This window comes from Chenopodium album, chromosome 4 (genome assembly GCF_948465745.1).
Source record: "Chenopodium album chromosome 4, dcCheAlbu1.1, whole genome shotgun sequence".
Lineage (NCBI taxonomy): Eukaryota > Viridiplantae > Streptophyta > Magnoliopsida > Caryophyllales > Amaranthaceae > Chenopodium > Chenopodium album.
The window spans coordinates 46814027-46823064 of record NC_137837.1 but is presented as its reverse complement, the minus strand read 5'-3'; positions in this window follow the sequence as shown (position 1 = coordinate 46823064).

Genomic DNA, 9038 nt, shown 5'->3' with positions numbered 1-9038 from the left:
ACTAAAGAAGAATTGAAGTCTCATGATGCGAAAAACAAAGCACGTAGAGACAACAACAAGAAAGGGATAGTCACTTTACTCCCATCCTACCAACAAACCCTTAATGGACAATTCATTGGGAGGGAGAAGACTACCCATGTTATGACTTTCCAGAACCATTAGTTTTGGAAGGAATCAAGAAGCCTGGATTCAAAATATTTCACGATTGCCACTTCTTGGACGACGATTTTAGTATCGTTAATTCAAAATACCCAATTCAAGGTTGCTATGATAGGCAAGCATTTAACTTGCTATTTGGACTAGAACAAAATCATGTCGCCACGATGACCAATTAAAATTCCATCCAAGATGAAGCTTTTGACCCAACTTCATTGATCACCCCTTCTAATGAAACCTTGGAGCATGGGTGGAGGAAATCTTTCAAATGGACCAATCAGAAAGGCGATAAGTTGGAAATAGTCACAGGTGAAGGGAAGATGTTTGAAGAATCGGACGACGAATCTATTATAGATAATAGGGAAGCTGAGAATCTAGGCATTGTGGCCATTAGTGAGTCTTTATTTTCTTGTTCTAAGGACGAAGATCCCAAAAAGGATTCTTCTCTTAATGTACTTTCTTCTGATTCTAATAATATGAGCTCTATTTCAGAGTATGTACCTTTGATTGAATCTCTCGAATGCTATAAAAATCAATCTAGTGAAGATGATAATACTAATAGGTTGGTTGAAATAATGAATGAACGAGAACAAAAGAACCCTATCATTGAAGAAACTGGAACAATCAATATAGGAACTAATGAAAACAAAAGAGAAGTCAAAATTGGCTTAACTCTAAATCCGGAAGAGCGATCGACCCTCATATCGACGCTCAAAGAATTCGAAGACGTGTTCGCTTGATAATACAAGGACATGCCTGGAATAGATAGGGAAATCGCGGAACATACCATTCCCTTGAACCCTATCTCTAAACCAGTAAAACAAAAACATCGACAAATGAAACCTGACGTCGTATTAAAAATAAAAGAAGAAGTACAAAAACAATTGGACGCAGGTTTCATCCGCGTATGTAATTATCCAGAATGAGTAGCGAACATCGTCCTAGTCCCTAAAAAAGGATGGACGAGTTCGCATGTGTGTCGACTTTAGGGACCTTAATAAGGCTAGCCCTAAAGACGATTTTCCTCTACCACATATTGATATATTGGTAAATAACACGGCTGAACATGCGAGGTTATCCTGTATGGATTGGTACGCAGGTTACAACCAAATTTTAATGGCAAAAGAAGACAAAGAAAAGACATGTTTTATCACCCCTTAGGGTATGTATTGCTATACAGTCATGCCATTTGGTTTAAAAAATGCAGGAGCTACGTACCAAAGAACGGCTACGACTCTCTTGCATGATATGATGCATAAAGAAATAGAAGTGTATGTGGATGATAAGGTTGTAAAGTCCAAAGATAGAATGGGACATATAAAAGCTTTATGCAAATTTTTCACTCGCATAAAAAATACAACATGCGATTAAATCCACAAAAATGCGCTTTCGTAGTAACTTCCGGCAAGTTACTCGGATACGTAGTAAGAACTCGCGGTATTGATATCAATCCCTCTAAAATAAAGGCAATTGTTGACATGCCTCCCCCTCAAACAGAAAAAGAAATTAGGTGGTTCCTTGGCAAACTGCAATACATTAGTCGATTTATCAACAAATTGACTATGACTTGTGAGCCAATATTTAAAAAATTGTAAAAAGAGGAAAAACATAAATGGGATGATCAATGCGAAAGGGCCTTTGAGAAAATCAAATATTATCTCAAAAGTCCACCGATTTTAGCACCACCAGTACCCAAACTACCTCTTATGCTATACATTACAGTTACAGACGCGGCTACGGGCGCCATGTCAGCACAAGAGGTAGAAAAAGTCGAGCGTGCAATATTTTACATAAGTAAAACATTCATCCAATATGAAATGAAATATAGTACCTTAGAAAAGACAAGTTTAGCATTAGTGTGGGCAACTAAATAATTACGACATTATATGCTACCACACACTACTCATGTGATTTCTCAACAAAATCCAATAAAGTATTTGTTTGAACAACCACCTATACAAGGAAGAATATCCAAATGGTTGGTGATGTTGGCCGAATTTGAGTTAAAATATATTCCAGAAAAATCAATGAAGGGGAAAGTAATTTCCGACTTTCTAGCTCAATATCCAATTCAAACAAGTCATGCAGAAACTACTCATCTTCTGGATGAAGAGATTCTCATGACACAAGATGACAAATGGGTAATATATTTCGACGGTGCATCCAACCAAAAGGGATGTGGCGTAAGAGTATTACTCATAAGTCCAGAGGCATCACATACTTTAATCTCTGTCAAACTAGAATTTGAGATTACTAATAATGTCGCAGAATGTGAAGCATGCATTATTGGATTAGAAGCAACAACTAGCATAGGTGTGCAAAAATTGGAAAATAAAGAACTTCACAATGATATTATACCAAGCACACCTAGAGAAACTCATCGAGCATTTTGAACATATTGACTTTAAATATCTCCCAAGGGATGATAATCAATTTGCTTATGTGCTAGCAAAATTAGCCTCAATGATCAACATTCCAGATCACTTGAATATGATGCCATTATGCGTTGATAGAAGAGAAGAACCATCATATTGCAACGCAATAGAGGAAATAAATGACATCGAAGGGAACAATCCTTGGTATGATCATATCCTCCAATATATTACTCATAGCACATATCCCGAAAATACTTTATCGAAAGACCAACGAGCCTTACGAACAGTTGCGGCTCAGTACGATCTATTAAATGGTCAATTATGCAAAAAAGGACCTAATGGCCAAAATTTATTGTGTATAGACCAACCCAAAACCACACGCCTTATGGAGATTACTCACAAAGGTGTTTGTGGACCTCACATGAATGGTAAAATGCTTGCAAAAATAATTTCGCGACAAGGGTACTATTGGTCCACTATGGGACATGATTGCATACAACATGTCAAAAAATGTTCAGAGTGCCAAATGTTTGCTAATTTACAACACCTTCCACAATCCGAACTATATAATCTCACTTCCCCTTGGCCCTTTTCAACTTGGAGAATTGACATAATTGGAAAAGTCTCTCCAATAAGAGCAGGAGGGCAGGAGTACGTATTGGTAATCATCGATTACTTCACCAAGTGTATTCAGGCTACTTCTTACGTGAATATCACTTCTAAACATGTCGCAAAGGATCTCGAACGAAACATATTTTGTAGATATGGAGTTCCACACGAACTAATTAGTGATCAGGGATCTCAATTCAAAGCTGAAGTCGAGATCCTCTGAACTCGTTATAAAGTAAAACATCATTACTCATCCTCATACAGACCTCAAATGAATGGAGTTGTAGAATTGGCAAATAAAAATATAACAGTCATCATTAAGAAAATGGCAGAAAATTATAAAGACTGGCAAAATAAACTACACTTCCCACTATGGGGTTATAGAACGTCTATACAAACATCAATAGGAGTAACTCCATACTCCTTAGTTTTCGGAATGGACACAGTTCAACCAGTCAAACTGGAAATACCATCCCTACGCATCGTACTCGAAAGTAAGCTACCAGAAGCTGAATGGGTAAGAGCGAGGTGTGAGGAGCTTTTATTGCTCGATGAACGACGATTAAGCGCTTTGCATCATGTACAAGTCTACCAAAGGCTCATTGCGCGTCATTTCAATAAAAGAGTAAAACCCAGAAATATAAAAGAAGGTGACTTTGTACTAAAAGAGGTTAGGGGTCCACCTACCGATCCAACAGGGAAATTCAAACCTAATTGGATAGGTCCCTACCGTGTAATTGAAATCCTATCAGGAGGAGCCGTCAGATTAATAGACATTGGAGGAGATGAAATTCGCCATTGAATAAACATTGATCGACTTAAGAAATATTACATATGAAATCCGGATTAGCTCGTTCATTCATACGACAAACTTTAATTAGCATTCAATTGAAAGATTAAGTGCTATGTATTTTACCGAATGACACGATAAAATACATAACACGTGGGGGGGGGGGTAATTTAGAAATAATAAACCGTTCTAAGTGTTCAGATTTTTTTATCGAACTTCACGAAAAAAATCTTCACACTTGGGGGGGGGGGGGGTAATAGCACAGAAATAAAAAAAAATTCCGAAACAGTCGTAGAACAGGTGTCGCCTGCAACTGGAATAGTTTCGCGAGGATGTCACGTGCAACTCATGCACTTGCGAGCGACAGTTTCGCGCAACCTAATCGTAAACTGCGAACCCGGGCTTTTTTGTTTGAACGAAGTTGCAACTTTTACTTATGATAAAAGGAGGGCGTTTCGTGAATATAAACATGTACTTGGAAAATATAAAAATAAAACTTTGATTTAATTCCTTTTAAACAAAGTTTGATTAATTGTTTCATTTAATATCTACTTAAGGAGTTAAAGAAAAAGAAAAAAAATAAAAAAAAATATACATAATAAAAGAATTAGAACTACGCAATGACCTGATTTCGTGATACGAATACGTAGGCAATCTATATGGTTCGGTCATATCAAAATATCAAAACATAAAGCTCATTTTAATTTCATTTAAATTAAAAAAAAGGGAGACATTGTTAAACTAAATCATAAATAAAGAAAAGGGGCATAGTAGTGATTACACTTTATTTAAAAAAAAAGAAAGAACACGACGAAATTGTGTGACACTCTAAGGCTTCACTATATCCTCAATTGTCACGGATGATGGAGGAGTAGTTTCCATCGCAGTATTTTCAGAAACCTTAGAGCTTTCTCCTACAGTCTTCTTCTTGACCCATACATGCATTGTTCTTCAATTTAGGAATATGAGCCTTTTCAACCCTTTTTCCCTTTTCTGAAGCTTTTGTTAGAGTCCTCTTTCGAGTTTATTGCAAAGGTTCCTTGATTATCACACCTTTGTGTGCGGGTTTGGAGGAAGCTTTCCTTTTGGATTCCTTCGAACGCGCCTTAGGAGATGAGAAGTCCAATTTTCTTCTCACTCCTTTGTTTTGGCCACTAGGAGGGGTAGTGGTGGCCGAATGCATTAAAGGTTTAGGTGGATTGCAAGCCGTGGTAATTTGATATTGAGATCGGGCCTTGTTTAATTCGCCATTATCTGCTGCATTCATCCAAGCTTTATAAAAAAGAAGATAATACAATACTCGCAGCAGGATTTTGTACTACCCACCTTGGAAGACTTGACCAATACTCTATCAACCGAAAAATTCGCTCGGGTCTAAAAGTTACATATTTGGGTGCATCACAGTCTTGCGGGGGAATAATCTGTTTCATCCTATATTGTCTCATTACCCTTCAAGGAAAAATGTAAGTAGCACTAGATAGGCCTAAAAGCCTAATGTAAGGGCAATTGAGACTACTCCCAACCATACTATTTATGTTCCACCAAGGAATCACAAAAACGCATGTTAGGAACCCCGTGACAGAAAAATGACGTCCATTCCTCTTCATTCTTATGCTTGTAAAGGATTCGACGTCCAGGGAATGTCCGAACTCCATTAGCCTCGATATTTTGTGGCTGATCAACTATTCGCAAACGCTCCATGAGCCAAATCTGAAAAAAAAATCAGTTTTTACACGAGCACGTGGCGTGCGCATCAGAATAAGTTGCGCGCGCCATCCGCGCGCAGCGTAGAAGATTGCGCCTGACATACCGGCGCAACTTCATGGCTTGCGCTAAAAAAACGACGAAAAAAAAATTACGTGTAATAGGAGTGGACTTCCCGTGAAACCATTGTCGTTAGGGTCTCCTCTAAGGTGATTCAAGCATAAAATGGTTTCTGCCAAAGCCAAAGGAGCGGGTGAATTACATCCCTATATTTGCTTTACTACGGACACCATGGAATAACCTCCATATTCTTTGCCTGTCCTAAGTAAACAATTGACAACAACACAATAGCATAAAGCACGAATTTTAAAGCGTTGTTTAGTCATGTTGTCACGAGGGGCGATGAAATGTTCAATAAATTGAATTAAATTCACGCCTTCTTCAGTTCCAATATTGGTCATATCATTGTCGGACAAGCCGAAAAATCTTTGGAATATAGGTTTGGGATCCGACAATGGGGACAAATAAGTCACAGAGATAGTATTTGTAGGGAAGCCTGGCAAGGCCTCGAACTCACCAGGAAGGGGAATAATTTTGTCCCCTTTAAATAAAAAGAGATGGTGGTTGGAGTCCCAATGGTTAACTGCAGCATGGTGGAAATCAAAATTAATCACTAATTGCATATAATTCAATAGAGGGTCTAGGTGATAAATTTTGAAAGCTAGTTTGTCCTCGTTTGAAAGGGAGGTAACCCATTGCTTCAAACGCTGTTCAAAGGTCTTCACCATGGTTCAATGTAAAAAAAAAAAAAAACAAAAAAAAAAAAAACAAAAAAAAAGAGAAAGAGAATAAGAATTTAGGGAGACTATTCTTTTTAGTTCTTATAATATTATAAATGCGAGATGATAAAAAAACCTACACGAAACCATGCTTTAATAGACCCAAGAGGGGCATATTTTCGGCAATTTTCGCCCAAAGGAAAGTTCACAAACAGATGGCGCGCCCAACTCAGGAGTTGCGCGCGACATCCGCGCACAACTAAATTACATGCGCTCGACAGCGGCGCGCAACTTATCTTGTTGCGCGCGTCTATTTTGTCGCGACATTGGTTTAGGTTTATTTCCGTATTTTGGCTTACATAGACGGAATTTTGACAAAATCTTAAGACTAATCATACACTTTCCTTTTGCTAACTCTTGTGTCCCTTTTCTTTCCTTTTTTATTTGTTTTCTTTTTTCTTTTTTATTTTTATTATTTTCTTGTTCTTCTTTTCCTTCTTTCTTTTTTTCCCCTATTTACTTTTTTCCTTTTTAGTCTCTTTTTTCTTATTTTCCTTTCTTTTGTTATTTTTTCGAGGGGGGTAAGTCGGGAACCTTTTCCCTCCCTCGAATTTTTTTTGCCCTTTCTTTTATATGCGTATAGATGGAAACAAAAAAAATAATAAAATAAATGACATATACAAAAAAAAGTGTCATATGTACAACAAAACAAAATAATATGTACATTTGTTTCCTAAAAATATAACAAATTGTGTACAAAAGGACTCAGGGTGCTCTACCACTGCTAGACGGTTGCTGTACATCCTGTAAAATCCCAAAACGAAGATTAATACATAAAATGTAATAACTTCGTCGAAAAAGAAACGAAATGAAACTTGCCGCAATCATCCGATGATCACGACATGAAAAAGTCACGAGAGCTCTCCGATAAGCAGCTCGGAAATCACGTATAGTCCTCACCATGCCATTCACGGTCTCCCGCAGAACCTGTTCCAAGAACACAAGGACAGTTAGTAAATAAATGTATACTTCCTCTGTTCTTTTTTACTTGACCCGTTTTGACTTTTACACTATTCACCACCTCTCCTTTGACCGTCTTTTGTGAATGATATGTAAGGAAAAATACATTCATATGATATCTTTTTTAATTCGTCTCAATAAGTACTATCGTAATATACAACTTTTATAGTTTTTACTTATGAAGAATTAAAGTTATTGATCGCTAAAGTTTTGCATTGGCAAGCGTGATAAAAGAAACAGGTCAAGTAAAAAAGAACAGAGGAAGTATGAAGCAAAAAATAGAAATATTTTAAATACATATACAAAAAAAGACATACCGACTCAACCGTCTCAGGAATGAACGGTATAATCTCATCATCCTCCGCTACTGGAAGGATCTCACGAATTACCGACCCGACAGCATCGGTATACGTGATCTCCGCTGTAGGAGGCACCCAACCGCCTAGCTCGACCCGCTAAAAAATAAAAAATAAATAAAATAATAATAAATAATAAAAAAGGGGGTAAAAGTTCCGAAAAATAAATAGAAACAAAAAAAAAAGAAAAAGAGAGAATTGAGATACTAACCGGAACAAAAGCTGGGAAATGAGTCTGCCTGGATGCAATGAAAGTCGGATAAAGAGCATCCGGCAACACCAGCTGATCCGCTGGATAACCAAGGATCGCCTGAGCTCGATCCTCGGTCAACAGCAAATCCGGACGTAGCATCCGAATTGGGGGATCCACAGGAACCACAGGCTCCTCTAACGAATGCTGCCAGAGAACGCGCTCGCTTAAAAACCAAGCGTCCGTCCTCTGAAGTACCAGGAGTCCCGAGTAGAGAGCCCGGAACCGGCAACGAACCATGCCAGACAAGATATCCTCAGGGACTCCGACGATCAAACTCTAAGGATGGAGATCGATCTAATGCAATCACATGTGTTGTCAAAATACTACCGACGCACAGGTCGCCGAAAGAATCCTCTGAGTCGAATGGCCGATAGGAAAGAAAGCAGCCTCGAGCACATTGGGGGCTAGGAAAGGCAGGTACGAGTGTCCCCAAGCCTAAACAAAAGAAAACCGGCTTTAAAAAAAAAAAGAAAGTTTAAAGTACGTACCTCAAGGATACGACCATGCCATGTAAAGGAGATCCGAGGCACCTCAATAGCTGCCGCAGGATCCACTACCCGGATCGCCTTGCCCATAGCTCTAAGAATACGGGCATACGACACCTCCGCCCAGTTTAGATTACTAACTTACCCTAAGTGTATGAGGCAAGTAAGTAACCCGATAGGGAAACGCTCTCCCAAATCACTCAAAAGAGTGATGGAAAGAATGTGGGCAATGTATATCCGAGCCAGCTGCTTAGGTGTGCACTGCCGGTCAACCTCGTAAGCCGACAACTCGTCGGCGAGAATCGAGTACGGACAAGACTGAGGATCCCCCACGAGATCCCTCAGTCTCAAGTCTTGCCCCGTTACGACCTCTATATTTACAGGCTCACCTACAAAAGGAAAACCCGTAATCATAGATAAGTCGTAAGGGGTGACCGTCATCTCTCCCCACAGAAAGTGAAAAGTGTTGGTGGAATCCCACCAAAACTCCAGCAATCCGCGGAGGAAACCT